An 11,008-nucleotide genomic window follows, 5' to 3' on the forward strand; every position below is an offset into this window, starting at 1 on the left:
ACCACCGTGGAGCTCCAAAGTGTCGGCTATAAAGATGATCAGTGGGTACTAGCAAACCGTGTCGCGCAGGTAGCCTACTATGCAAAGCCCAAAGACCCAAAGAGGCATGTGGTTGTGACTGGAAATCAGAGGATTGTGGGAGCAGATGGAGTCCCCAGCTTAAGGGTTGTGTCTGCCACCGTTATCTTTAGCGGCTTCTCCCCCAGCTTCAACTTCCTCGACTCTAAGGTTCCCAGGTTTTGACAATTTAGCTCCAGTTGCAAGTTTCCTGTTATGCTGCTTGTACACATTTTGTTTCTTGTTATGGGTATGCTGCCTGTGATGCAACCGAAGCTTAATTTGTTAATTTTTAATAAGCAGATGCCACTACCAATGATGCCATTGATTTGATACTTTACACTGAGCATATGCCATTGACTGGTTGCCTGAGAATTTGGAACTGTCAATTTGATAATTTATACTAAGCATATGCCATTGATTGGTTAACTGAGTATATGCCATTAACTGGTTGACCAAGCATATGCAACTGTCAATTTGATAATTTATACTAACCATATGCCATTATTGGTTAACTGAGTATTTTTTCACTCATCTACTATACTGTCTACTACTTATTGGTTAACTAAGTATTTTACACTGAGCATACTGCTCCTACTCCCTTCTCCTCTTACTACTACTCTACTACTCCCTCTTACTACTGCTCCTACTCCCTCCTCCTCTTACTACTGCTCTACTACTCACTCCTCTTACTACTACTCCCTCCTCCTCTTACTACTGCTCCTACTCCCTCCTCCTCTTACTACTGCTCTACTACTCCCTCCTCTTACTACTTCCTCCTACAACTGCTCTACAACTCCTCTTACTACTGCTCTACACGTGCCCTCTACTACCCCCATCCTCTTACTACTGCTCCTACTCTCTCCTCTTACCACTGCTCTACGACTCCCTCCTCTTACTACTCCCTCCTACTACTGACTGTAGTTGTAGCCTGATGATGATGCCAATCTGAGGGCTATTTTGATGGTACGTGCTAAGAAATGAACTCATTTCCAAATTAGGAAGATTTGTTTCCTAGCCGTACCGTCATCACACTAGATTTACTCCGCTACTACTTTACTACTCTACTACTACTACTACTACCAATGGGGCAGCTCGCCTCGGTTTAGTTGGATGTACTATGCTTTCATCAATTTTGAGCTTATTTTGTGGAATGTGCAATGATGAACTATTCAAAAATTTAAAAATGTGCTGAGGTAGTGGCATATGCAATGATGTGATACTTTTTATGCTGAGGCAGCGGCTATGATGATGAAATTGCCCCCCTACTTGTGAACCGCTAAACTAGGATGGCTTGTATACCAAATACAAGCAACCAGTTTAGAAGCGATGTGATTACAAGGAGCAAATCTGAGCCAAATATGTAAATGATTTTTTTTCTATTCTATATTTCTGTATTTTTCTTATACTCTCACTACAAGAAATCAGTCATCTTTTGACATTTGACATTAGTCATAATACCTTGAAAATAAGTCATAAGTTATCATTTGTGACTCCAAGTTGACAAAAAATAAAATGTCAAAAGATGGCTGTCTTTAATGACCACTTATGACTTTTAGGGGGTAAAGTCATAGCATTATGACTTTGATTTAGAAAGTCACAAACACTCATGACAACTGATTTAAAGTCATAGATTTCTTGGACCTAAAGCACAATTTGGCAAGTTTAAGCCCACATAACACACAGGCTTATAATGGGTCCTTCCTATTATTTGGGCCAGGCACGTTACATGTTTTAGCGCTTTATTGGCCCATTTACAATTGTATAAATTTTGGCCCATGCAATTTTTTTAGGAAGGATTTTTTTCAGTCCAGCCCACATTACTTTTTTAAGCCTATGCACATACAATCAATATAGTCAGCCTACATGCTGTATCTCATTACCATCGTAATAATTAATTAATACAATTATTGAAGTTACATACCCACAACATTGCCACAAATATAAATATAATAAGTTCATAGAATATCACTATAGAGCATGATGTGCAGGTCGTCCTAGTTACATCATTCGGCTACAAGCACATCAGAACTAAATTGTAAAAAAAAACATGCATTTAATCAAACGCATCAAGTGTAGGTTGCTGCATAATCAGTTCTGTCACAACTCTTTCTTGCAGGTTGCTGCATAATCAGTTCCTGTCACAACTCTTTCTTTTGCCTTTGTGTGCTACTCTCTGACAGCCATTGCAACATGGAAAACAAAAGCAAATACTGGAGTGTCAATGTCAATAAAAAAAATGCATTGTTCATCACATAGTTTTCACTACCTTGCTCATGTCTTAAAGACAACTAGTAGCAGGCGCGTGCCCTCGCGCGCGTTATCAGTTCATAATGCTGAATTATGAACAATCTCATACAATTTATTAGGATAGAAATTAGTTATAAGTTTAGTAATCAATGCATAGACATGCATGAATCTGTATATATTATAAGGTTTATTATTTCGAATATTACATGCTATTCATTGGTTGCATAACTTTACATAAAAGGTTACAGGTTGCACAGATAGCATATGGTCTGGTGACAACACATCTACGACTTAAGGTGCCAGTGATTATGTTTGCAAGCAAAGTAAAAAAAACTAAAGGATGTAAGATTAATGTCAATATAATAAAGGGATGCCAACTAATAAAGATGGAATTAATTTGTCCACACAACTAAGATCACTCAAATCATAAAACTGATATCCACGTGTATTGAAATCACATCAATAACCTAGAGAAGGAAGATACAATATGGCACTCAAAATCTAGAAACTTGAAATCCATGAATATGGAGGTGATATCCATGGATATGCATTGTAACTAAAACTTCTGAATTTTGAACCAAAGCAAAAATAGTAGGAAGAAGTGTAAATAGTAGGAAGAAAAAAACATCATAGAAATCTGAAATGCTAGTTAGGAGTCTATATTTTAATATAAACAATTAGCCTTCCCTTAATCACTAAAACAGCCGTATAGTAGGAAGAAGTGTAAATAGTAGGAAGAAAAAAAACATTTCATAGAAATCTGAAATGTTAGCTAGGAGTCTCTATTTTAATATAAACAATTAGCCTTCCCTTAATCACTAATTCAAAAGGCTGGTTACTCTAAACTGGCCTCTGAAAACATGGTCAATGAAGAATATGTGGTTACTCTAAGTGAGATTTTCCCAATAAAATGTTTGCAGAGGAATCGAAAGTACCAAGATAACCTTTTAGGCCATCTACATTTTATCAGGATCGACATGACCAAAAAGGTGTAACCTTTTAGGCACTATAAATTGATCCTTAATAGTTTAATTGGTCAAAAAATATAGGTTGCACATATTTGATCAGATAGTGGGGCTACCAACTTTGTAAAATCTTCAAACACATACCCCCAAAAAAATCTAAACACATGTTTGGTTGCCTGACCTTCATCTGTGACATAGTGGCATGTGAATTATAGGTACGTTATGAAATAATCCAACTATCAATTGATCAAGGGGGAATATCAATCACCTCGGATTAGAAGACGTATAAGGAGAAATCTAGTTGAGGGCCTGCGGCTCTGGCCATTCCAGCAACTGGACACTTGGTAACCTTCAAAACATGAAAGGAAAACATAGTACACGCTTGGTAACTTTTAGCACAAATTAGAATGGGAACATGCAGTGTACTGATTCAGCTGCCAAATCTAAACTCAGCGCACTGATGAACTGTTTTTAGGAACAAGAAGATTCAACTGGGACGAGATTTATGGGGAACAAGCGGATCCCATGGGTGAACCAACGGATCCAACCATGGAGACCCCAGATCGACCCAGGAAAGAACGGCAACAAGCACATACCGACGGTCGAGTTCTGCATCGGCAAGATAAGGAGAGGAGGAGCAAGGGAGAGAGGCCGCATAGTCACCGTACTGGGATTTGGCCTGTCCGACATGGTACCTAAGGTTTCGCTTGGACGCTGCGCCGCGGCCTTGCGCCTGCCGCTGCAGCCTCACGCCCGCTATCATCGCGGGGGGCAGGGGAGAGAGGAGGAGGTGGTGGTGGAGGAGGAGGAGGGCGGCTGTGGTGCGCCACTCGCTCCCGTCATCGTCGTCGACTCGTCGTCGTCCTTCGGGAGGAGGGAGGGAGCGAAGAGAGAGGAGGAGGAGAGTTGGGGAAAGGAGGCCGGCGAGAGAGAGAGAGAGAGAGACTGGGAGAGTGTGGAGGAAGCTAGGGTTTGGAGATTGATATTTATTGATGTTAGCATTGTTCTCCACCGTCTGATCAGATCGGTTGGCTGTGAACTATTGGGCCCATTCGTGGGCCTTTGGATTTTCACTCTCAAATGCATATTTGGGCCTTTGCATTTATCGACTGTATCATTTTCTGACCCAACAACTAATATATATGATGCTTTTTAATTTTAATTCAAGAACAAATTTGGTTTTAGGCTAATTTTATGGTTTTAACATAAAAAGTGATAAATACCAAAGTTGTTCAACTCATCATGATCTACAACTTTGATGTTGACCATTTCTTCATTTGAGAAAATTTGAACCTTTGAAATTTAAATTTTTTCAAAAACAACGAGTTCGAACAAAAATTTGAGACCCAAAATGATTTTAATATAAAAAGTCATGAATACCAAAGTTTTTCAACTCATCAATATCTACAACTTTTATTTAGGCCATATTGTCATTTGACAAAATTTAAACCTTTGAAATTTGAAATTTCTCAAAAACAATGAGTTCGAACCCAAATTTGAGATGCAATATGACTTCAACATGAAAAGTGATGAATACCAAAGTTGCTCAACTCATCAAGATCTACAACTTTTATTTTGACCATTTCTTCATTTGACAAAATCTTAGTATACATTGTTCACTAATCTTACACATGTCTCATAGTTTATTAAACCACATAAGTGATGTGTCACATTTGTGAACAATGTTATTACCACTTTATCATATGAAGAAATGACCAATACAAAAGTTGTTGATCTTGATGAGTTATTCAACTTTGGTATTCATCACTTTTCCTCATTCGATAATTTGGGGTATCAAAATCTTGTTCGAAGTTGTCTCTTTTTTTTAAATTCAAATTTTGAATTGCTCAATATTGGAATATGTAAAGATTGACAAAAAAATCTCAATAAATTGATAGAGAATGATTTTAGAAAATTTTACAAAAAAAAATCATCTCATTTGGAGTTAGTATGAGGGAGAAAAACTCCAAATGTGATGATATTTTTCTATAAAATTTTCTAAAATCAGGATCTACAACTTTAATATTGATCATTTCTTCATTTGACAAAATTTGAACATTTAAAATTTGAAATTTTTCAAAAACGACGATTTCAAACCAAAATTTGAAACCCAAAATTATTTCAACTAAAAAAGTGATGAATACCAAAGTTGTTCAACTCATCAAGATCTACAACTTTGATGTTGACCATTTCTTAATTTGACAAAATATGAACCTTTGAAATTTGAAATCTTTGAAAAACGATGAGGTCAAACCAAAATTTGAGGCTCAAAATGATTTCAACATAGAACGTGATGAATACCAAAGTTGTTCAACTCATCAAAATGTACAACTTTTATTTAGGCCATATTGTCATTTGACACAATTTGAGGCTTTGCAATATGAATTTTTTGAAAAATGATGAGTTTAAACCAAAATTAGAGACTTAAAATGACTTCAACATAAAAAGTGATGAAAACCAAAGTTGCTCAAATCATCAAGATCTACAAATTTGTTGTTGACCATTTATTAATTTGACAAAATTTGAATGTTTGAAGTTTGAAATTTTTCAAAAATGACAAGTTTGAACCAAAATTTGAGACCCAAAATGATTTCAACATAAAAAGTGATGAATACCAAAGTTGTTCAAGTCATCAAGATCTACAAATTTGATTTTGACCATTTCTTCATTTGACAAAATTCAAATATAGGAAAAACAACTAGATGAACCATGGCACCCACTTGATTAGGTGGCAGCTTTTCTCAAAAAAAAGATTAGGTCGTAGTTTGCCAAGTGGACCCATATTGCCACCTCGGATTGTAATGCACAAAAAAATTCAATAAAATATTTTATGACTTATCATATTTGTCACAATATACCATTTTCTATATGACAATAGCAAATTGATTGTTGTGACATGAGAAATAAAGTCACAAAATGTTATTCTACTAGCACTAAGACATTTTTTATGACAAAAACTAACCAAAGTCACTAAGTCTAGCTGTCTCCACAAAAAAAGTCATAAATTGGTCAAAGTTGTGACTATTTTGTCCAATGTCATGGGAAAAAAGTCATAAGATGACTGATTTCTTGTAGTGTCTTTTGTAATTTTCTTAAACTCTTTTGTAATTTTCTTAAACACTTTTGTAATTTTCTTAATGTGTACCATACTAGCATGAAGAATGATGTAATCTTGTTTTCAGATGAATATATATAAGTCATGATTCCTTTATATATGTTTTTAGATGAATGTACAAAATATCATCTTCATATAATTGCGAAATGTCCGTATAACTATATCTTCGTCATAGCTTCCAATGTCGGTCGAGCGTGCTGAAGAATGGCACGAGCCAAGCCCGGCATCGAGTTATAAGGAAGGCTCGTCGTCATCAAACGATAGCACCTCGTACGAGGAGGAGGTGCTAACACCAAGGCCAAAGAAGAAAGGTAGAACAGAGGAAGAACATGATCTGACCTATATGCCAGAAAAGATGGGGCCTTCATCACGTAATTCACACACCACGGCATAGAGTGAAGAGGGCCGCGTAAGTAAACAAGTAATACAATTGTTGATATTTGTTAATGCCATCAGGAAATGATCCGCAAGCGCACGGATATCGGTGGGCACTTCACCCGGGAGGTTATCCAGAGTATCGTATTTATATTTTTACCATTGGGAGAAAGCGTGCATCTGACTAACCAAATCTATTGCTACTACCCTTTAGGCTACAAAGAATGTGACTCGATGTGAGATATGTATAGAGAAGACTACAACCGTAATCTCGTTCTAACCTTGGTAAGGATGATCTACTGTTCTATTGGGGAGGCTCACAGAATCTAGACACCACAGAGGATGTTCAACCCGCACCTACAAACCCTATCAATCCTACTAACGGGATATGTGCTACAAAGGTAACTCGGAAATGTCACGTTCCTCGCTACTACCACGGTCCAACTAGTCAGGGTATATCTATGAGTATCCTAGCCCAAACACCACGTTTACGCTAGAGATGATTACTCTAAACTCTACGCGAAGGGATCAAAGTAAACTCATAAACCAAAGAACAATAAAACAAGAACTTACTAGAATTTAGAAGTCAAAATACTGAAGAATCCTAGGAGCAAGCTCGGGTTAGAAGACTTGATCCCGCAGGTACAACCTCGGAGTAGGCACCGACAGGCCGGGCTTCCTCCGATCTACACCTCCACTCTATCTTTCTCAATCTAGTAGAACTAGTCTACTCTCACATTGGATGCTAAGCCCTAAGTCTATGTAGAGGAAAGGTTATCCTTCGAGGGCACCTCTCAACTCTATAATGAACTTGTTCCCCTCCAGGGGCCAGGGGGTCTGCTTATATAGTCCCCTCAGGTGAACGTGAGCCGTCGGATCAAACTGACATTGATTGAAAGGTTATCCTTGATCCTTTAGGTCGGTGGTGAGTAATCCGCGAGACGGGACCTGATTGGTCTCTGCAACAGGGCGGGCGCCCAAGGGGGGAGGGCGAGCGCCCTGCCTCCGGGCCCGATCGCCTTCCCGTGGCTTCTGGAGTCTTCTAGATGATAGAAAATTGCGCGGCACGTTAATATCTCTATGTAAACCCGACGTGTGGGCCTTTCTTCCATATTTCCTGATAACCCCCTACAGAAATAGACAAACACCAAAACTCGTGGAATTCAGTCAGATAAAACCCTAAGTCTGGGTGTTGGTTGCATTTGGATCCTTTTCTTTATTTATTTATTTGATGATTATATTTGGTACTTAAGGACCGTCAACAACTCCCCCAAGCTTACCTCTTGGTCGTCCCTGAGCAAGGATGGACTCAAGAGTTTCCACAGTGGTTTCATGCCTTAAAAGTAAGATCTCACCTCTGAGTTAGAGTAAACTGTTAAGACTTAAAACTTACTCATTTTACCTTTCTCCATGGGGCTTGCAACCGTCACTTGTGTCTTGAGCGGTTAAAAGATAGAACGGTCAAGTCAAGTGCCATGTCTCTTGTTCTTTGATCAGCTGTAGCTCTGGAGTTTTTGCAGATTTTCAAATAAAACTCATAGATTCCTTGTATGACTCTCTCAAATCTCTTTTTTGTGGCATTTCTGGATCCTTTCGAAGGCAGTGATGATATATAACTTCTCTCAAAGTATTTAGTATTTTTGGTATGAGGCATAGTGATATTGCCTTCTCTCTCACCCTACTCTAATAACGTTTTGACATCTGGAGCTCATAGGTGGGAGATAGATAATACATACTTACAAGACACTTATTGCATAGTCAAACCATGGATCCAGAGAAACAAGTCAATAAGTCAAATCAAGATGTGCATGTGTGGCGAGTGAATGGTGTATGGTGATGATGGTGATAACAATGGTGAATTTTAATTCTACTTTTGCTCTTTTGAGGGGATACATACCTTTCTTGCACTTTGAAGCATTTTGAGGAGAATGAGATGCTCTATATTTTCTTTTTCTTTTCTCTCAGGTGGGTGTCTTGTACCCCTAATTCTACTATCGGACACTTATCCATTTTTACCTCTCGTCTCACTTTTTCTTTTCTTCGAGGTTCCGCGCACTTGCCCCTTTTTATTTCCTCGTATTCTTTCTCTTTTTTTTTCTTTCTTTTTTTCTCTATTTTAGAGCAGTCATCTCCTGAAATATTATAGCAAGTGGTAGTAACCAAGATAACTCGAGCATTTATTTCACAGGGAAAAACAGAAATAGGAGAATGTTTTTAGCTATTCTCTCCTGGATTAGGAGTAGAATAATTTTAGGTGAATCTGGAGATGGAATTGAGTGGATGTATGTGGATGTGTACTTCCAGAGTAGAAGTAGCATGTATGAGTGAACGTGCAAGTGAATCTTGATTTTAACCGCATGACAAGCTCTTAAGGGTCTACACAGCTTGACCACACTCAATGCTCATAAGCAGTAAAAAGTAAATGTGTGGCTGAAAGTCTACCAAGCATGTATATATAGCTGTGGTAGGAATTTAAACTCTCATCATACAGGAACTCATCATGTGTTATTTTAAAGATTTTCAAAGATAAAATTCTCTAGAATTCTAGCATCTCTAAGGACAAATAAACAGCAGCTCAACCTTCTCATATCACATCCGTTAACGACTTAGTGTAATACCCGATTTTAAGGACAAAATCAGATACACACCATATGTGAGTTTTAGAAGTCAAATCTCACATATAGCTACAAATAAGAGGTAATATCAAAAGACAATGCATAAATATATAACATACTTAGTATAAAAGAGATAACCTTGATAGCAAACAGCGGATAGACAATTCCGAACTTTGGGTATTAGCTTCTCTCTACAAGATCCAACTGACTGGTTGATCACAAGCCTAAACATCTCCTGAGGTTTGGGGGAAATAGCAAGAGTGAGTCCATGTCGAACTCCACAATTATAGCAACTAGATTGTATAGCTCCCACAATCTCATGATCAATGTGACATAAATAATGTAGAGCATTAAACAATAAATAATTAGTATTTTAACACAACAAGAATCATCATCATCGATGCAAGAATCCCCAAGGCCGCTCTTAACCATGAGCACGGCTAGTATACCAGTTTTTAACACTCTACAGAGGTTGTACATCTTTACCCATGAGTCATGATTTACCCTTTCGCCCGAGGTGATCAGCCCCTTAACCCACTTCCAAGGAAGGTCGGCAGGGATCACTATGAAGCCTTTCAAAAGTTCGTCTAACCTGTTAGGGCCGCAAGGTTTCCTTTGCGCGCAGATATAGAGCCCCCCTTCCGATGGCACAACGACTCGCAGCCTATACACATACAGACAGAGGCCACACTATACCCAAAACGGTTCAGCCCCTCCGCCCTTTCGGGTAACCTCTAACAAGCTAGAAAAGGTCTTCATACGGAGCTAAAGCCAGAGCCATTATAGCCCTCATGGTTGCACTGTTGTCCCAGTTATCACTTACAGATAAATCATCAAGTGGCTAAAAAGTCATTTTTACCATTTATTACTTAACATTAATCTAGTCATAGGATCATGTTCACAGAAATAAAACCCAAATGCTATACTTGCCTTAATCCAAATGCTCTTGTTGATCTTGCTTGTTGTCCAAGGCTCTGATCTTGATCACTAAAGTACTGTTCTCCGTCTAAACTCGATCATCGATCACACAAACAATCGAAGAAAACATACACGAAGCAAACAAGGCTACAATTAGAACAGTACACCAAACATATAAAAACAGTATGAAAAGTTTATAAAATGATTCTACGCATCGCTACGATCTCACAGACATAAAGATCACGAAAATCAGAGTTAAAACGTAGAAGTTATGAATTTTCTAAGATTTTGGATAGAAAAGTAATTAATTAATTGAGGTCATGAAATTTAAAAGTTTCAAACTGAGAAAACCATTTTTCTAACATGTAGAGCTCATGAAAACAAACCTAACGCATTCTGAATGGGTCAAATCAGAGTTAGAATGAATATTTTATGGCCAAAATAAATCCAGTGGCAAACTTGTAATTACAGAAAGCGTATTTTCAGAGTAAATCCGGTGCTTTTCCGTTTTCTCAAAGAGAAAGCACATTTTTGAAATCCGCTTTGGACTGCTGGTTTATTTGGTAAAAGCTCAGGGGCTCTTTAACAAAAGTGCGAATGAAGGGGTACGTTCTAATCTGGATCGTTGATCTTGAATCGGACGACTGAGACTCAATCTAGGGAAGAACAGGGTGGCTGCCGGCAACGCACAGGAGCCTCACGGTGGCTCCATG

This window comes from Sorghum bicolor, chromosome 1, assembly GCF_000003195.3.
Source record: "Sorghum bicolor cultivar BTx623 chromosome 1, Sorghum_bicolor_NCBIv3, whole genome shotgun sequence".
Taxonomy (NCBI): Eukaryota; Viridiplantae; Streptophyta; class Magnoliopsida; order Poales; family Poaceae; genus Sorghum; species Sorghum bicolor.